Source organism: Rhinolophus sinicus, linkage group LG12, assembly GCF_036562045.2.
Source record: "Rhinolophus sinicus isolate RSC01 linkage group LG12, ASM3656204v1, whole genome shotgun sequence".
NCBI classification, from domain to species: Eukaryota; Metazoa; Chordata; class Mammalia; order Chiroptera; family Rhinolophidae; genus Rhinolophus; species Rhinolophus sinicus.
Window position 1 is genome coordinate 22,431,816 of NC_133761.1, and position 20,615 is coordinate 22,452,430.

Here is a 20,615-nt window from a genome sequence, read left to right on the forward strand (position 1 = left end):
AATTATATGATCAAAGTCCATTTCTCAGTCACCTGAGGGCCCACATCACAATGCTATCGATTTGTAACCTCATAAAATTTCAATACGTACCATTTTGACAAATGCAAACACTCTATGCTTGGGGGCAAATGCTCTTTTACATTTAGGTTGTGAGAACAACAGCCTACTGCTCTTTTTCAGGAAGCATAGGTTCTCCAAAGTCATAAGTAATGTAGGTAGACACAGCAAACTGCCTAAAGGATAGTTAAGGATTGTATCCAGTTTGATAGCACATATAGAAATTGTGGCATATCTTTCAGTATTTTGAATGCCTTTTTACTTTCTTAAAGAAAACCATGCTTATCAGGAGGGTAATAGATAAAGCAAATGAGACCAACCTTATACACTCAAATTGCTCAGAGCTTTGGCACTACAGTGTTCCGGAAGTGTAGAGTGATTAAAAGATTTCCATATTAAAAGTGCCCACATGTGTGGGAGATTTCTAGAGAGTGGGTAAAGAAAGAAGGAGAGGGAGGAGGTAAATCAGGAGACAATCTAGCAGTCATAAATTGTCCTTGTCTGCATGTTTTTTTCTAATGACAAAGTTGATTTTCATGCTGTCCCAGGACAGTGGAATTATATTTCAACTTCTCCCAACTAGAATGCAAGATTCATGAGGGCAGGGAATTATGACTATTTGGTTGACGTGTATAGCCACAGTTCTAAGAACAGTGTGTGGCACGTAGAAGATGCTCAAAAACATTTGTTGAATGGACAACTACATTTTTCAACATATTGTCCATAGTTGACATTTTTTTCCTGGTATAACAGTAAGTGTGTGACAGACATCTTAATGTGAGTGCAATATTATGATACAATCATGTGCATCGTGCAGACTATGCCTCTAAATCCAGCTAGGTTTTCAAAAAACGCATAACGTTAGTCACAGAGAAAAGCAGGTTACAAATGTGACTTAATCAATATAAATACACTAGCATTCTAAAAGAAAGTTTTCTGAACCAATATTGGGGCTATAGTAACACTGTAGTTTTAGTTGTATCGAGCTAGAGAAATGTTGACATTTCTGAATATCAGAACTTGACATACCGTAAATATATTTATCAATCTTGACTGATGTTTATTTTCCTTATTTTGGATATTATAAACTATATCTCCCTGAAGCATCTATGGTAGACTGAAGTAATGGACCCCCAAAGATATCCATGTCCTAATTGCTGGAATCTGTGAATGTTGCCTTAAAAAGAGACTTTGCAGATATGACTAAATTAAGCATCTTGAGACATGGAGATTATCGTGGATTATCCAGGTGGGCTGAAATATAATCAAAGTGTCCTTATAGGAGGGAAACAGTGAGAGATATTTGCTATAGAAGGAAAAAGGTAACAAGATGACCTCAGCAGAGAGAGAAATTTGAAGACTTAATGCTGCTGGCTTTGAAGATGGAGGAAGGGGCCACAAGCCAAGGAATGTAAGAAATACAGCTGCAGAAGTTAGAAAAGGCCAAGTAAAGGATTCTTCTTGTCTCCAGAGCTTCCAGAGGGACCATGGCCCTGCTGACACCTTGGTTTAGACACCTTGATTTAGTGAAACTAATTTTGGACTTCTGTCCTCCAATACTCTAAGAAAATAGATGTGTGTTGTTTTAAGTCACCAACATTGAGGTAATTTGTTACAGCAGTTCTAGTAAACAAGTACAGTACCTGCCAAGATGATAGTTCAGGCAATCCTCATAGGGTAAGTCTATGAAGAAAGGGTTAAAGGAGGTCAAAGATTTACCAAAAAAAAAAAAAAAATGCAGGTAGTGAAGTCTTGAAATGAAAGGGTTAAAAAATGTTGTATTTAGTGAACTGTGTTTCCCAAGGTAATATTGATGGATTTAAACCAAGTGATAGGTTCAGCATTAAATGAATCAGAAATAAAATTGTATCTCAAAATCAGTAAGATAATTCTAACTCTCCTTTAATTCAACTGGTTAAAAATATCTCTCAAGGTCAAATGTATATGTATGGAAAGTCTTGATTATTCAAGAATCCTAGCATAAATATCTAATAAGTATAATAAAGTTTAAAATCTTAAAATACAAATATTGAATCAGAATAATATATAGTGAAAATGCATTATAAATTTAACTCAAAAATAATATTTCACTACTGTCAATATTAAACTTTGGGCAGAAATAGAGAATTTTAGAGCCAGAAAGGACATTAGTAAATGTATTCCGAGTAACTAGAGAGGTTTCAGCACATGTGCCAACTCTGACATTATGGCTGCCAAGAGTATTGTACCGAGGAAGATTGTGACACTACTTGTTCTGGCTTTGGAGAGAACTAATGCCATCATAAACTAGTGAAGTGTTTCATGGCCAGCTGTGGATAAGACTGATGCCATATCCTCTATGTATGGGTTGACCTTGGTCCAATTCAACCATTTGTGTGTTTTTCTCCAGATATGACTAACATGCAGCATAAGATCCTGAGGTATAGACAAAGTCATCAAGTGAATTCACAAGATAAGTCAGCAGCAGTGAAGGGATTTGAATCTTTGCCTCCTAAAAATAAATGACTTTCTCAGACTTGAAAATAACTTTAGTTGGAAAATTTAGATAACTGATACTTTTATAAGAACTGTCCTATGAGATCTGAATTCATATATATATGAATTCAACCATTTGTGCCATATATTCAACCATATGAATTCAACCATATATATATATACTGCCTCATGGTAATGTTCCCTATATCAAGTAGAGGCACTCTCCCTCATTCCTAATACATGACATTCAAAACAAGCGCACTCACCTCTATGGATTACTAAATGGCATCCTTATACTTCTGAAAGACTCCAAATTAGTGGGTAAAAGTGTAAAAGTATTAAACAACACCAACACATGAAATCAAACAACCAAAGATGATAAATACGTATTTTTTTCCTGTTAAGATTTCAAATGTTTTACAACAAATGGGGGGGGGACCATGTTCATGCATAAGAAACATGTCAAGGAATTTTATAAGTGCCATGTTGTATTTTTAAATGATCTTTATATTACTATCTCTACTTTTAAGATAGATCATTTCCTTAATATGCAAACATTATATGTATAAAAAGGCATACATATCTCATGAAACTAAACCTTGTTGTCTAATTGCACTTACTAATCTTCTTCTTGTTTATTCAAACTTAATTAATAGCAGAAGTTGGTTTGGAAATTAAAGGTTGCCTTTGCGTCCTAGTCACCAGCTTTTGAAAGATTTGGGAATCAATGTACTCTATTACTTATTAGTGTTTTTTGCTTTTCAATTATGCAGATAATAAAAATGGGCATGTGTGCCTCACATAACATAAGATCAATAAGTAATACCTGAAACAATTAATTCTGTCCTCACATTTGAATCTTGGCTATGAGAGAATTTGCGCTATGGATCAGGGATATAGATGTCCTAGTTGGCCCTATATAATGGCTAATCAGTGATGGAAAAAAATGCTCTGAATATCTGTCTTCTGTTGTTCAGTGTATCCATGCTGAAGAGAGTAAGGCTAGAAAAAGAGTATAATCTTAAAAAAAAAAAAAAAGGCACAAAACAATAGGCTTTGAAAACCCAGAATAGCAAAATAAATTCACTCTCTGCCAAAGTTAGTTAAGCATAGAATACCCTAGACTGATTGAAAGATTTGTAAATCAATGCATTTTATTAATTATTATTGCCTCTTTTCTTCAATTTATCAGCTAATAAATATATCACAAAAAAATTCTTTACCCCCCTTTTTCTGCTCTACATTCTTTTTATCACTTGTGTACTGGGGGGCCTGAAGAGCCTCAATTATTTATGCAATCAGATTTTCCACTTTCATTTCATGAACTGATTGAACCCCAGATTAATTTCTCAATAATATTAGAATTGGTATACATCTAAGATAGAATTTCCTTGACTATTAACTCCACATTACAGTCTCATAAGAATATTGAGCAAAGTTGAGAATGGGGTGAAATTTTCTGGGAAATCTTCAATGGGGTGCGAGAAGTGTTAGACTTCAGGGTGTCATAGAATAGAGGTATGTCAGAAAGAGGAAATCATAGGAGGAAAAGGAATGGAGTTGGTGCTAAAAGGAGTATTTCAGAGTCAAGCAAAGTACCCATACTGGCGGCAGTTTGACCAGATTCCAAACAAATTTACATTAACAGTGAATTCCTATCCTTCCCATGCTTGAATTATCTTTCCATAAGATTTCTTTTTGTCTCTCTTTGTGATCTAATCTATCCCAATAACTTCAACTATCCTCCTTTACAGAGCTTCCTGAATTATTATACAGTAGTTCTGAGTTACACAGATATGGGTCTGAATTTTGGCATGTTAACTTACTAAAATGGACCTGCTGCACGTTAATAAAACTCTCTTATCTGTAAAATGGGTATAATATTGGCCTTAATTAAGTTTGTTGTGAGTATTAACTAGGACAGTGTATTTAAAATGTTTAACAAAGTGTGAGGCACAGTAAGTACTCAGTGAATATTGCAAATTGTAATAATTGTTCCTATGCAAATTTGCTCTTATGTTGCCATTAGAATCAACACACTGATTCATCCCTTTATTACTTTAAGTCTAAGTGTCTATAATTGCTTTTTCTTTTTAGCAGTGTCTTTTTTTAATCTTTCTTCACAGTCATTATTTTAACAATGGCAAATTTAGAAAGGAAAAAGAAGACATTATTAATCTCACTATACCATTTTCTATGAACATCTCACATAGTTTAGTTTTTATTATATTATGTAATCTGTCATATTACCTAGCAATTTAATTATAGTATTTCACTCTTTATTAAATAACTGTATAAGCATAGTTTTAATGGTTTCATAGTATAATTTTATGTGAACATACTAGAATTTATTTAACCAATTATTCTGTTTTTATTACTTAATAAGTACTGTAATAATTGTGTGTAAGAAGTTTTCTATATCTGGGGCTTCTAGGAGGCTTTTTATTCCCCTTAATATATATTCCTTGAATTGTTGTTTCTTAGACGAATAGATTGACATTGTACATGATACTTTTTTTTTTTTTTTTTTTTTTTTTTTTTAGTAAATTACTTTCTAAAAAGTTTGCAGCAATACCCGTTCTGAGCAGGCATATATATTTTACTTTACTCTCACATATATGGAGTGACACTTTTTAAAAACCTTTGATAATTTGATAATGATGAAACTGCTTTGTATTCCATATCCCTCACTTCAGTTTTCTCTTTCAACCCATGCAGCTCACCACCACTAAATTAGTATTCATTAATCACTGCTTTTATAAGATAATTCCTACATACAACATTCAATAACACCCCATCATCTTCCAACTGAAGTTCCAACTCTTTATCTTAGAATGGAATACTTTCACAGTGTGATCATAACTATTTTCATGCCTTTCTACTTATATACCCACCTAAAATTATAGTTTTACAGTCCTTTGGGACTGACCTTCAATGTTTAGTTTATAAAATCTGAAAAACACCTCATTTATAGGAACTCTCTTCAGATTTCCAGTTCTTATACTTAGCTGACTTCTTCTTTTTTTTTTTTTTTTTTTAAAGATTTTATTGGGGAAGGGGAACAGGACTTTATTGGGGAACAGTGTGTACTTCCAGGCCTTTTTTCCAATTCAAGTTGTTGTCCTTTCAATCTTAGTTGTGGAGGGTGCCGTTCAGCTTCAAGTTGTTGTCTTTTCAGTCTTAGTTGTGGAAAGTGCAGCTCAGCTCCAGGTCCAGTTGCCATTTCTAGTTGCAGGGGACACAGCCCACCATCCCTTGTGGGACTTGAGGAATTGAACTGGCAACCTTGTGGTTGAGAGCCCACTGGCCCATGTGGGAATCGAACTGGCAGCCTTTGGAGTCAGGACCATGGAGCTCTAACTGCCTGAGCCACCGGGCCGGACCCTGTTAGCTGACTTCTTAACATCTCTACTTGGGTGTTTCAAAGGCACCATAACCCTAACACGCTCAAAGTAGAACTAATTAAAACATATCTTCCCACATTCTTTCCTATTTCTAAATGTGGCAACACTCCCACACAGTTCATTGCTCAGGTCAGAAATCCTCTTCATCAAATTCACCACCTAAATTACAGCAAGCTTGTTGTCTCTAGCTGCATAATGTATTTCAAGTTCTAGCATGTGTCTCTGTGCCCACTGCAGCCGCCAATCCAAGCTACCTGCGTCCCTGACTGGATAATACTGCAGCCTGTTAGCATATCACGCTAATTCCATGCTTAACCTTCTCCCTCCTATTTTCCTCATATCAGCCAGACTACCAGAAAAGTTTAAAGAAAAGACAAGTTTAATCTCACCAAGTCATTTTTCTATGCGTGTTTTTACTTAGTTCAGTTTATGCTGTAAATAAAAGTTTTATAGTCTGCCTTTTTAAAATTCATCATTAAAAGATGACTATAACATCATTAGATTATGTCATTCCCCTATGCAAAATCTTCAATGGCTTTCTATTGCTCATGAGATAAAATGTAAACTCTTAATCATGACTTACTAGGCCTTAAACTATCTGGCCTTGGCAACCTCTCCAGCTTTATCGTGGGCTACTCTCTACCTCATGTACTAGACTCCAGGTATATTCGCCACCTCTCAGACCCTCAAAAGTGCCAAGATCTTTCTTGAGGCAGGACTTCAGAGCATGCTGTTTCTACATGAGAAACTCCAAGAGCCTGGCTTTTGGTTTTGAATTGTATGTTTGTTTTTACAATGAAAATATGGCTGTATGTCCCCCCTATCTAATAGAGGGTACTACAGGGAATTTTGGGCTTATCCAGAAAAAGGTATAACCATGTAGGTGCAGTAGCACTCATAATCTTTATTTGGGTGACACTCTGATAGGTTTGCATGCAGGGCAGGTCTCTCATAGCATGAGACCAGAGATCATAATCTTAAGGAGGAGGATACCATCCAGAGAAGGAGGGCAAGGAAACTCTTAGGGGAGAAAGGTATCAGGTAGGGACTTTAATGTGTCTTGATGGACATTGCTCAGCAACCAGGTGTGGATTCTCTGGGTTAGAGAGCTCAGAAGGGCAGCAGTAGCCTTGGTCTTTATAACTGAGGTTTTCATCTAATCTATGGTTAGTAGATGTTGGGCATAGTTTCTCCAGGTATGCAAATCAGGCAGTCCATAATGGCTAAAAGTCTGCTCATTTGGGCTCTGTTTAAAACAATTGTATGTATAGAATTTTGAGTTTGGCAGCAGCGGGCTTTTGAGCTAACAGATCTCATCTTGCTATGAAGAAGGAACAGTATACAAAGACCATGTTTGATTCAGTTATATAGCAGGTACTTCTTTGGAAAAGCTTATAGCATAGGGAATTACAATGAATTCTTCCATTAACATTTTCCTACGTGTATGTTTACCCAGATTTGTGGGTTCAAAATCACATGTAAAGTCGACTTTTTTTCTAAATATATTCTAAAAATCTTATTGGGAACTATGCCGTATTGAACACCTCAGTTTTTCCTAAGTCATTTTTTACTTTGCAACTAGAGTCATGGGACTGAGAGAATGTGAGAATTGTGATTACTTATCAGCTGCTTGATCTTAATGATTCGTCTAAAATTACTGCCCCCAAATCTTTACTTTTTTAGCATATTTCTTATCTATCCTAACCTCAGTTTACTAAGTATAAATAGCATTCCCTTACTCAGAATATTATAGCCATCCATTCCAAAGTTAAACATATGCTAGATTTTATTACATTTCTTCATGTCTGACAAAATTTTAGTTAGACTGACAGGGAGAATGAAAGAATACTATGAACACTTGTATCCCCCCAAAAGTAGACCACTTAAACGAGATGGAAAAATTCCTATAAACACACATATTACCTAAACTGACTTTAGGATAAATATAAACTCTCAATAGCTCTATAACAAGAGATTGAACACGTAATTACAAATCTCTCAACAACAACAAAAAGTTTAGGACCAAAAAAAGTCTAGGACCAGACAGCTTCACTGGTGAATTCTACCAAACATTTAAGAAATAATACCAATCCTTCTCAAACTCTTCCAAAAATATAGAAAATGAAGGAAGACATTCTAACTCATTCTATGACACCAACACTACACTGATACTGATACCAAAGCCAAATAAAGGTATCACAAGAAAAGAAAAATACAGAACAAAATCTGTTATAAAAACAGATGTAAAAAATCTTCAGCAAAATGTTACTAAACCAAATCCAACAGCATATTAAAAAAAAATTATACAACATAACCAAGTGGGATTTATTCAAGGCAGGCAGGGTGATTCAACATAAGCAAATCGATCAGCATGATTTATCACATTCACACAAAGGGAAGCAAACACATGCTCATCTCAGTAGACACAGAAGAGACTTGTGAGGGATTCCCACTCTCTTCTTTCATGATCACGAACACTCAGAAAATGAGGAACAGAAAAAAACTTCTTCTACATGATTGAAAGGCACTTATTTTAAAAAAGGAATAAGGGTAACATTGTACTCAATGGTGGAGGACTGAAAACTTTGTCCCTAAAAACAGATTAAAAAGGGGAGAGAAAAATGGGAAGCTATTGTTTAATAGGTAGAGAGTTTCTGCCTGGGTGAATGGAACAGTTTTTGGAACTAGGTGGGAGGGTTGTACAACATTGTGGGTATAATTAATGCTACTGAATTGTACACTTAAAAATGGTTAAAGTGTCATATTTCATTTATAAATATTTTATCGCAATAACATTAAAATTCATTACTGAAAATTAACAAAACCAAATAGGTATAAAATAAATTTAAATAGCAAAATTTAAAATGTTTTTTTGTTGAGCTTGTGGCATTTGTCCTTCAGAAGTAATTAAAGCTGAAAACCACAAAGACGAGTGGTTTATGTATCTAATGTACATAATACATAGAAAAATATAACTGGTAGCTATATAGTATCATGAGAGATGTTGTTTCTTGCTGAAATATAGTCATTTAAAGTAAACTTTTAAAATAATTGTGCAGCTTGTATGGAGATATGTATGACAAAAAAAGAAAGGTTTTAGGCAACACTAAGCTTTCTTATGTAGAAGTCGTAATAGCCTTATAAGGCAAAAAAGAAATTATAACCTCTCCTAGGCACATGAGGAGAAACAACAGGTAAGAAACTGAAATGTATATTATTGTATCTTGCCACATAAAAGAACTGCCAGGACAGATTAAGTACTCAATGAATATTTTTGAATCAAAACACGATGATCCAATATCAAACAGATCCATATATATGTTTTTCCCCGAAAATAAGACCTAACCGGAAAATAAGCACTAGCATGATTTTTCAGGATGACCTCCCCTGAACATAAGCCCTGATGCGTCTTTTGGAGCAAAAATGAATATAAGACCCGGTTTTATTTTCGGGGAAACACGAAAATATATTATATATATATATATATAACTATGCCATGTCTTTAAATGAAGAATAAATCACTAAGATTGAAGATAGTCGGCAGCTAATTTGAGAAAGCAACTTTCCAGCTGCTATCCCTTTAACTAAAATCATAGCTTATTGGCAGCAATCTATTCTCTCATGGCTATCAACTCTTCATGTGGCCAGATGAAATTTTAAGTATTAAAGACACCCTATTATGAGTCTGCCACATCTAGTCACCAGCAGCTTTTGTGTAATTATAAAAGGTATTTCCATCCCACTGCCTCTGCAAAGCTTTCCATAATGACCTCAACTTCCATTGATCATGTCTTATTGAATGAGCCTATCACACTGATTTGGCTCACTTTTATTATTATTTATCTGAATTATAGGCCTTGCTAAAGCAGGAACTATAGTATTTATGTTTGCTTTAATCCTCAGCAACTAGAATTCTGTCCATCAGACGGTTGTTTCAAATTTTTGAGAAATGGATAGTTGGGGTTAAAAAGAATTCAATGGAGAAAAATGTGAGTTCAAAAAACACTTTTTCTTCTCAAAATAGGGGGCAATAGACACATAGAAGAAGAAACAAAATTAGAAGTCACACTGTGCTTTTAGAAGGATGGTATTTCTGGCAAAAGTCTCATAGAAGACACTGGAATCTGGTAAATGACTAAATAAGCCCCTCCACAAAAGCAGTCTTCCTGAAAGACAGATAAAAAAGAGGGGGGAAATTCCATGTATTTACTGTACAAGATGATTTTATTTAATAATAGTGAATAGATTCATAACATGAATTAATTTTTACTAAAGATTGTTGGATTAAAAACAAAAGCCAAGGAAGGACATTAGGACTAAGTTGCTTCTCCTTGGCTTTTGTTTCTATAGACAGCCGTATGGCCTCTGCAAGGCAAAAGTAGAAATGGAATGAGCTGTAACCATAGAAACTGCATGTGGCAGTTAGGGAAAATGCACTTAAGAGGCAAAAATACCAACTGAATATCTAGTGCATAACAAAAACACACTTGTAGTTGTCAAACTGAAGTACAAGTGTGAATATTGTTCACAATAGTCTTTGACAGTCATCCTGGTTCTTAAGGAGAGAACTGCTAAAAACATAAATTTTAGTGGAGAGCTCCAAAAATTAAAGAGGGTAGAAAATCTGTTTTCTGATCATTGTAATCTTTGAGTAGGCTAATAAGTGATTCATGGAAGGCATATAGAATGTAAATTAAATTTTACTTAAAAATCTATTACAGTCTTTAATCAATAGCCAAAGAATATTTATTGATTATATTACAGTTTCAGTGAAAAACTAAAGTCGTACTTTATTTTCTAGAGGACAAGAATGAGACTATTTTATTCCTCAAACAAAACCAACAGAGTCCAGAACATTATGAACAAGACTAGTGATAAAAGCAAGGAGGGTATAAAAAGGATCAAATGTAGAGAATTGTTTCTTTAACAGAATAAACAATACATCAAAATTGTATAGAACTTATAACATTGAAAGCCATTAGTATAGGCATACACTGCCCTTTTCCATTGTAGACTTTATCAGAATAATATTTAAATTTAAAGAAAAGTTGGAACAGTCTTCTGTTTACTGTCTTACTCCCCAACCAGACAGTAAACTCCGTGGTACTAGGAATCACACCTGTTCATCATTATTTCCTCAATGTCTGTCACTGTGCCTTGCATGGAATAGATGCCTCAGATATTTGCTGAATGTCTGAAAGAAAAAAGAAAAAAAAAAAACTTTAGAAAAATCAGTCAAAGTGGTTAGGACCAGATACAGAGTGTAGGTAAACTAGGGGAAAAGAAGGTAAGAAATGAAACTAAAGATGCTAGGAAGTCATTAGAGGTTTGTACTCAAGGAAGAACCGCACACCCTTCCAAAGGGTGATGTCAGCTTTTCTCCACCTACGCTGGTTTTTACAAAAACTTTGAAGGATTTTTGAAGTAGCTCTTAGGCACACGCTACGGTTAAGAACAATTTTGCATATATGAAAGCATCTGAAAATGTATGTAGGAGAAGCCTAGAAACTTTTTGTATTTGTATTGCCAAAGGAACCACCAGCCTGTGACTGCTCCAAAACAATCCCAAGTCGTAAAGCTGCACCAACAGACAGCAAATCAAAAGATCTACAGCCCACGAGAAGTGAATTCTCTCCAATGGGTATGTACAAGGGACGAATAACAACCTCTTAGAGTGTAAATCAAGTCCAGGAGGGACAGCAGACAATATACAAGGGAGCCCCACTTTTACCTCTGGAACACAGACCCAGGGAACACCAGATCTGGACATCAAGGCTGTTATTCCATTTCTGGGGCAGACAGGGCATACAAGGTTGGACAATTAAGTTTGTGAACTCATCCTAGAAAAAGTGCTACATACCTCATTGCTGAATATCGCTATGGTCACCTTCAAAGTACTCCCCTTGGGAAGCTATTTATTGCCATCTCTCCTATCACCAAAAGTTTTATGTTTGTGAGCAGCAGCAGTAAACCAAGATGAGAATTCAGGAGCACAACCCTAGTGCAGTTCACTTTGTAAGACTGATAACATAACAAAGGATATGTTTTCTTTTTTCTCAGTATACAAGGTCTGACAATTAAGTTCGCAAACTCATCCTAGAAAAAATGCGACATACCTCATTGCTGAATATCATTATGGTCACCTTCGAAGTACTCCCCTTTGGATGCTGTGCACTGATGCCAGCACCTAGCCCACCCTTCAAAGCAATTTTGGAACTCTTCTTCTGGAAAGGCCATCAGAGCTGTTCTCATGTTTCCCTTGATGTCCTGAAAGTCATCAAAATGTCTTCCTTTCAATATTTCCTGTATCTTTGGGTAAAGAAAGAAGTCATTGGGAGCCAGATCAGGTGAGCAGGGAGGGTGTTCCAATACAGTTATTTGTTTATTGGCTAAAAACTCCCTCACAGGCAGTGCCGTGTGAGCTGGTGCATTGTCGTGATGCAAGAGCCATGAATTGTTGGCAAAAAGTTCAGGTCATCTAACTTTTTCATGCAGCATTTTCAGCACTTCTAAATAGTAAACTTAGTTAACTGTTTGTCCAGTTGGTACTAATTCATAATGAATAATCCCTCTGATATCAAAACAATTTAGCAACATTGTTGCAACATGTTTGCAAACTTAATTGTCAGACCTCATATAATTTTTGTAATTTCTGCTCAGTGGGATTTGTTCATTTCTATGGACCAGTGTTTAATGTCTGTTTTCATTCTTTCCACTTCTCAAAAGCGGTTTTATGGCAACTGTTCTGTTCTTACTCTGTTACACTTGGTATATGCTAGTTATGGATGGGGATCAGCTGATAACTTATCTCTCATTTTTATGAGAGCATGAGCATCAATATCCAGACGCAATGAAAAGAGTGACAACTCATTCCTGTACTTTGAACTGGATACAATAACGACAGTATTTGGGATTATTACTTAGAGAAGGAGTGAATAAGTTCTGTGTGGGGGAAAAAGGGTACATATACATTTGACCCATCACAGTAATGTGCTTTAGAAGACATGGTTGTGGCTGTGTACCTCTAGTATCTGTTCTCCACTTCTTCAAAAATAGTTTTGGCTAAGAACATAGCCAATCAGCTAAAGAGTATGTTTTTAGCCTCCCTTGCAACTAAACATGGCCACGTTTCTGTGTTCTGAACAACGGAGTGTGAGTGAATACAATGGAAGCAAATGCTGGGTCAAGTTCTTAAAAGGAAAAGGGAATTTTTGCATTTGCTTCTTCCTTTCGTCCCATTGATAAGATTCAGACACAATGCTGGGTACTAAAGCTGCCCTCTTCAGTTACAGGATGTGTGTGTAAAGAAAAGACAGAAGCAACAGAGCCCCAGGTACTGTGAGGACTACTGTATTACCAGCCTTAAAATTCTGTTATTCTAGTTATTGTTACAAAAGTTGAGTCAGCATTTTCCTTATTAATAAACAATTGACATAATATCCCTGGCTTTCAGCCTTTTCATATCTGAAGTGGATATGATCACAGCTGCTTCTTAGGATTGTGAGGATGACACAAGACCATGTTTTGAAAGTACTTAGTATAGTCTGTGCTACATGGTAAGGGTTCGATACATGATACCTATTATAACAAGCTTAGCTCTACTTTAACTTAAAATCCTTCATATTTCGGGGTGACAACAATTAACAGTGAACTCTGTGTCCTCTATACGAGGCCCTCCTCGCTCACTAAGCTATATTTTAGTACTTGAAAGCTGACTTGTTTGGGGTAAAATTAATAAAAATTTATCTTGAATCTTAATTACCAATCATGTTTATCATTCCACATACGTCACTCCACACTCAGTAAGTTCTGATAAGTAAATGATACCAGTGAAAATCTTACACAGCTAAATTACCCATTGGCTCCACACTCAGATTACACACAAAGTGAGGCATTTTTCCCCATTTGTTGGCAAATTTTAGTTACAAAAATATCTTTTAATTTATGTTTTGAGTAACTATCCAGGAATAAATTATTTTCCTATGTAAACCAATAGTAATCATCTCACTTATTGTTTAGAATTTGTCCTTTTGGAAGTGTCTTATTTCATGAAGCATAATGTGATTTTTTTTTTAAAGAAAATGTATTAATATATCTGTCAATGGACATTTAAGTTCGTTCTACAACTTAGCCATTATGCACTTAAAAATCTGTTAAGAAGGTAGAGCTCATGTTAAATGTTCTTACCACAATACAATTTTTAAAAAGTTGCCGATTTAGCTAGCCATAATTTTTTTGATATTGTAATTTGCATTTATTTAGCTTAGCTCACCATATCTCCACACTGGAAATTACTTTCCTTCCTGTCACATTCAACATTTATTTTTGAACTTTTGAATCTACTGATTCCAAGAGGCTCTAATGTCATTATATATTTTAACTGAACATTTCGCTAATGTGTAATAAAACCAGATCAACAAGAATTAATTTGAAAGAAAGTCTCACTAATGCTTTTTGATAGTAAATATCATTTAATACTTTTATTGAAAGAGTTGTAACCCATTATAAATCTCAACACATAAACTTTGAGAAATCAACTGTAGTAAATAATATTGCTAAAGATTTAAGATATTGATCACTGCTACCTGTCAATAGATAGGTAGGTGACAGGATATCTGATTTATGAAAAGCAAGGGTTGGTGTCTATTCTGAGATTCTGTATTTAGCTATAAATATTTATTTCCTTGAAAATATGGGATAAAATTGAAATGCTTATGTTGGTTCTTCTATTTGGCTATATATTTCTCAGTAAGTGAACTATTAAATATCTCATTTTCTTTACTTGTAAAAGGGAAGCAGTAATAATTTTAACTAAAATTGATTTTGTAAAAATTAAAAATGATAGTGCATATGTGATGCTCATTGCATGCCTGGAAAATAATAAGTTCCTGCATGTTCTACCTATTGTCATATTTTTTAACTTTTTACTTTAAAATAATTATGACCTATGGGAAGTTGCAAAGAAATCTGTTCTCTATCTTTAAATTTTTATTTTATGTTTTAATGTAATGTGACTAACAGAATAAGATATGCCACATGTCATTGTCTCTTTAAGCAACAATTGTGTTTTCTAAAATATTATATGTTATTTATGTTGCAGTATAGCTGAAGTGTTTACACTATCCTCTTCATATTCCTGATTGTTCCATGAAAAGCTATTTTCCATAACTACCCAAAACAAAATATGAATGAATAAAAAGTGCGTGTATTAGGTGATCACATATTTCAAGGTTTTATTTTTAGTTCTTACTAATTATAAGATACTATGCTAAGTCCAGGACTTCAGGGTCCAAAGCTTACAAAAGGATTTCCTTTTTAGAGCCACAGCTAAAGGCTCTTAGTTAAGTTCCAATGCTGGAAAAAATGTCTTAAGTTAACATCTTTCATTCCAATGCTGCTTGTTTATATGACAAAGAAAGGGGACTAATACACATTGAGTTCCAACAATGTCCTATGTAGTGTGTTAAGGAGCATTTTATGCATATTTTTATTTAGTCTTTATAATCTCTCTAAAAGAGACATATTAACATCCCAATTTTAAAAACCAGGAATCTAAGTCTTAAGATTAAATACTTGTATGATAGGTAAAGAGAGTCTCTTTCGAGAGCCAGATAATCTGGGCCAAATTGTGGCTCCACCGTTCACTATAATATGACCTTTGGGAGGTCAGTCCATCTTTCTGATGCTTCTTTTTTTCCATCGGTAAATCAAGGTTGATAATAATTCCCACTTTATAGGGATCCTATGTTAAGTGAATTGATCATCTGAAAAGTATCGTATGTCTACTGGCCCATACTAAGCACAATTAAGTTGAAAATGTAATTATTACAGAGATAAACGTGTACCAGACACTCTGTTAATCCCCAAAGTCTTAACGATGAATAAAGTATGAGCCTTACTGCAAATAACTCACTGTTTAGTAGGTGTTAATTTCTAAAACTTGAAGTTTATACAAGGCATAGTGGTTAACATAGCAAAGTGGCCGACTATATCTCTGGAAATTAGCAATGGGTCTCCTGAAGAGTTGTCAATTGATCTGAACTAGAAAGAATAAATAGGAAATTAACAAGACAAGATAATGAGTCAAGGTATTCCGGGAAGTAAAAACAATACATGTAAAGAGGCAAAGAGACAAATCATGTTCAGAGAAAATGTAGTGTAATTCTACTCAATAATCAAATATAAGAGGGACATGATGAGAGCTGGGGCTAGACAGAAAATTAGGATCCAGGTAATATGTTCTATATTAAGGAGTATGAATATTTTTATTAGAAAATTGGAGGAAATTGGTATTTAAAAGGGTTTGTGTTTGTGTGTGTGTGAGAGAGAGATGATCCCTTGAGGATCAATGAAAAATTAAGTACAGGAAAGCTTAACAAGAGAATTAAGGAAAATTTATCTCATGAAAATAAACAATCACAACAATTGAGCTAGAACTAATGTTTCTGAAATTTATATTTGCATCTTATTTTCAATGGGAAAAACTGATCTTCAGATTGTGGCTTCTAGGAAAGTTATTAAAACAAAATGTAAATATAATGAACAAGCCGAATTAGCAAACCAGGTGGTACGGAGGAGTGATTTAGACATGTCTCAACCACCAAACGCGAATTAATATATTTATATTGTATCATTGTCATCATTAAACAGAAAACAGGGACAGGATGTTAAGGGTGAATTTTATAGCTATGAAAGATGTATATAAATATTCTAGAAAACTGCAAAGCCATGAAAGATATAGACTGGGTTTGATACGATTTTGGGGGGGAATTCTAAGAGAAAAGAAAAGAAAATGAAAAGTTCAAATAAAAATTGGTTTTAAATAAAAAATATTCGGTGAGTTGCTGAAAAGATAATAAAAGTGCTGTCATTGACATCTTTAAAATGACAGAATTCATTTTCACAGATAGAATAAAATATTCCAAAGCATTTTACCTGATTCTATCTACCAGCTAAATAGTTTATTATTGAAGTAAAACAGCTTGGCTTCCTATAAAGTATATTAAACTAGATTTTTTTATATTCTATGAGACATTCTATGACTGACTCATAAGCATTTCCACTGCTTTAAGGAACTCTCTTATAGAAATATTAACCAAATAGTTTATGTTCTTAATACAAACATACCAAAATTCTCATGTTCATTATTATGTCTTTTTAAAAAAAACAGGTAAATCACTTTGAAATATCAAAGATGCCAATACATTTTAAGACTACATATGCAAAATTCCTTCCATGGGCATTTATTAAAGAATTTTCTAAAAACTAATACATCAATAATAAATTGCCTGAAAATATGTATGGCAGGTTCATTTACCAGTTAATTTTTATTTATACAAAGTTGTTTGTTTATTTTACTATCCTATCAGAAATGAAAGCAAAGATATTTTCCCAGGGCTGGTCAAAAGTTTATAAAATTTAGAGGATTTTGTTGTTGAAAATGGAAAGTCTGGAAAGAGAATACGGATAAAATGATGTTTTGTCTGTATGAGACCAAGAGGGCTCGTCCTAGCCAGTACATCTTAGTATCAGGGAAGTTGCATAGTTTAAATGGTCACGTGCCTTCTGCCAGGGTGTCACTCCAACACAGGTGCTAACTTGCATACTACCACTTCAGGTTGTATGGTCCAGGGCATATTAATTGACATAGCTGCTCTCACAGGTTATTATCTAAAAAAAATGGAAATAAAAATAGTAGCTAAGCCATAAGGTTGTTATGAGAATCAAGTAAGTTCATATTTTAAAGTTTTTAGAAAGTATCAAGAATAGTCAGCACTATATAACTGTTAGCTATTATTATTTATGAAAAATAACCTTTTTGCTTCATGTTGTCATCTCTCCCACCTCTATACACATGCACACACACACACACACACACACACTCCACATACACACACATTTCAAGGTATCCCAGCAAGCAGGAATAACAAGAGAGATAAGGGACAGCTTTAAGGAGGAAGTGGAATTTAAAGATATACACAAAACAAGAGTTCGATTTCAGCATCTGGAAATGTCATTTACAGCATCTTTCCGTGTTTTCAGTGGAATATCATGTTCTGTTTCTTTTCTTCAGCAACATAAAACTATATACGCTATAATTATGCAGTTTCCAATAGAAGTTTGGTTAGGATTGTTAATATAGTTCAGGTTGTCTTGCTCAATATTCTCTTTAAAAGCCACCTCCACTTTAAATTAATAATATGATTGAAACGTTTAACTTCCCAACATCAGAAGCCTGTGCCAGATGTGGCCTTAGCTGTCAGGGAGCCCTGATCTTTCTTGGGCAGGGACAACAAAGTCTACCATCACATTAAATATTTACCCACATATTTTGAAAAATTTAAGACTAAATTACTTGATGCAATTCAAAAAATTGAAACAACATGTCAGATACATAGATTTGTGTTGATAATAATTCTACTCTTATTAAAATTGCACATAATGATGCATGAAGTAAAAATGCCACTCACAAATAAAAATGAAAAGCAAGTATTTATCAAAAAACTCTTCAGTCTGACTTGAATGTTATAAAGTTTTCAGTATAAAAGATGCTAACTAGCAGATAAGGTCATTTTCTGGGCCACACATACATTATTCAAGAGGATAGCACTAGCAGACCATGGTGACCTCAAGATAGCTTAAAAGTGCAGCCTTGCATATTGCATTCCAAATGCAGGAGCAGTGAAAAAGTAACCCTGATGCTCGATTCTAGAGAGATGTATTTTCCTTAACCTTTGGTGCTCTGCTCAATATTAAGGGTCCCATTCTCTAGCAAGCTTATTCCCCCCAGCTTCTCTTGCTCAGAATTTCTTCAGATAAGATATACGTAAAAGATTTTAATAGCAGTATAAGACAATTGTGACACTGAAACTCAGCAGGAGTTTGGGGAAATGCAACATGATATAGTAGGAAAAACACAAGATTTTAAGGAAAGGACTGGGTTTCATCACAGCTCTGCCATTTAATGGTTGTATGACTTATGCAGGTTACTTGATCTCACTGAGCATTGCCATTAAAGTGACTGGTAATGCCCTCTCTGAGTTTTGGGGAAGGTTAAATGTGGTAAGGTATTTGGAGTACCTAGCTTATCATTTTGAGTACCCTAGACACTAAGGAACGTGAGTTGTTGTACTTTCTATATAAATACAGATATAGAAATCATAAGAGTGGAAGGAATTTTTTAATACAACCGATGATCTAATTACCAAACTTTATTTCCTCTTTTTACATTTCATCTTGTTTCAGTGAAAACTGTTGATCCTCCATTTCTTTCTATAAAATGTCATCTTCCTTTAAGTGCTGAGGGTTCCATCTTTGGTTCTCCTTCTCTATTTTATTGAATGACTTCCTTTATTCATATGGATTAACTTCAACTTTTATGGCAATAACTTCAAAATCTGAGCTCCTGTGATTCATATATTATGTGTCGATATCTCAGTTGTCTCCAGGTTAGCATAACAAAGCAAACTCAGTCTCTTTCCTGCCAAATGCAATCCTCTATGAGTATAGCAGTCAACCAAAGTGAAACCTCAGCTATTTGATTTTTCCACTTCTTTACCCACAATATTCAATCTATTACCATGTTCTGTTGATTCCATTTTTTAAAAATATCTCTTGAATTGACTTACCTCTCACCATTCTTACTGTTCCCACTCTAATTTTAACCCTCATCAGTCATCTATTTTATTAAAAATTGTTTCTTAATTCATCTCCAAGTCTTTAATCATTTTTCCTTCATTATCCAGTATGATATCCACTATCCACAATGAGACTTGAAATTTCATGGCTGTAAGTATAAAATACACAGATTTTGAAGACATAATATGGGAAGGAGAATGTAAAATATCACATCAATAATGTTTATATTGATTACATATCAAAATCATGACATGTGGGATATATTGGGTTAAATAAAATATTAAAATTAATTTCAACTGTTTATTTCTACTTTGAAAAATACAGTACGTATGTGACTTGCTTTGTATATTTATTATACAGAACTGTCTAACCCACTTATCCATTTTCTTGCCAGAGTCATCTAAGATACAAATTGGAATGTGTGTTTCCTTGTTTTAATCCTCTCAAATAGATTCTCAATATCTTTGAAGCCGAATGCCTCATTGTGCAATTCTAGAATATAATAAGAATGTGCTACTTTTGGTTGTAAAACTCTACTTGTAAAACAGCTTAAATTCTTTCTTATGCCTTAAGAGTCCTCTCAACTTGATTCACCATCTTTATCCCCCATCACACTCTGCCCTAAAATTGAACCCTGACCACTTTAGTCACACTTGACTAGTTCCATTTCCAAGCAATCTATTCACTTTTATGGCCTCATACCATTTAATATGCTGCTTTAAAGAATTGGAAATGTCCTTGTCTAAGCATGTGCTTACTACTTTTCAAGTTGCAACTGAGACTTGAACTCTCTGGAAAGGTTTTTTCTCCAAACCCTCTCCCAGGAAGAACAGATTATTTTGTCCTTAGTAACACTTAGCACGTGTCTGTATTTTGTACTTATTACTTGTAAGGATTGGTTTATATAAATGTCTCATTTTCGTATACCAAAGGTTTCAGATGAGAGACTATGATTTATATACTAAGCCTACATTTCTTTCTACTGACATTTTACTCTGTAGTACTCTAATTCCTCTCCTTTAACAGAAAGATAAAAAATTA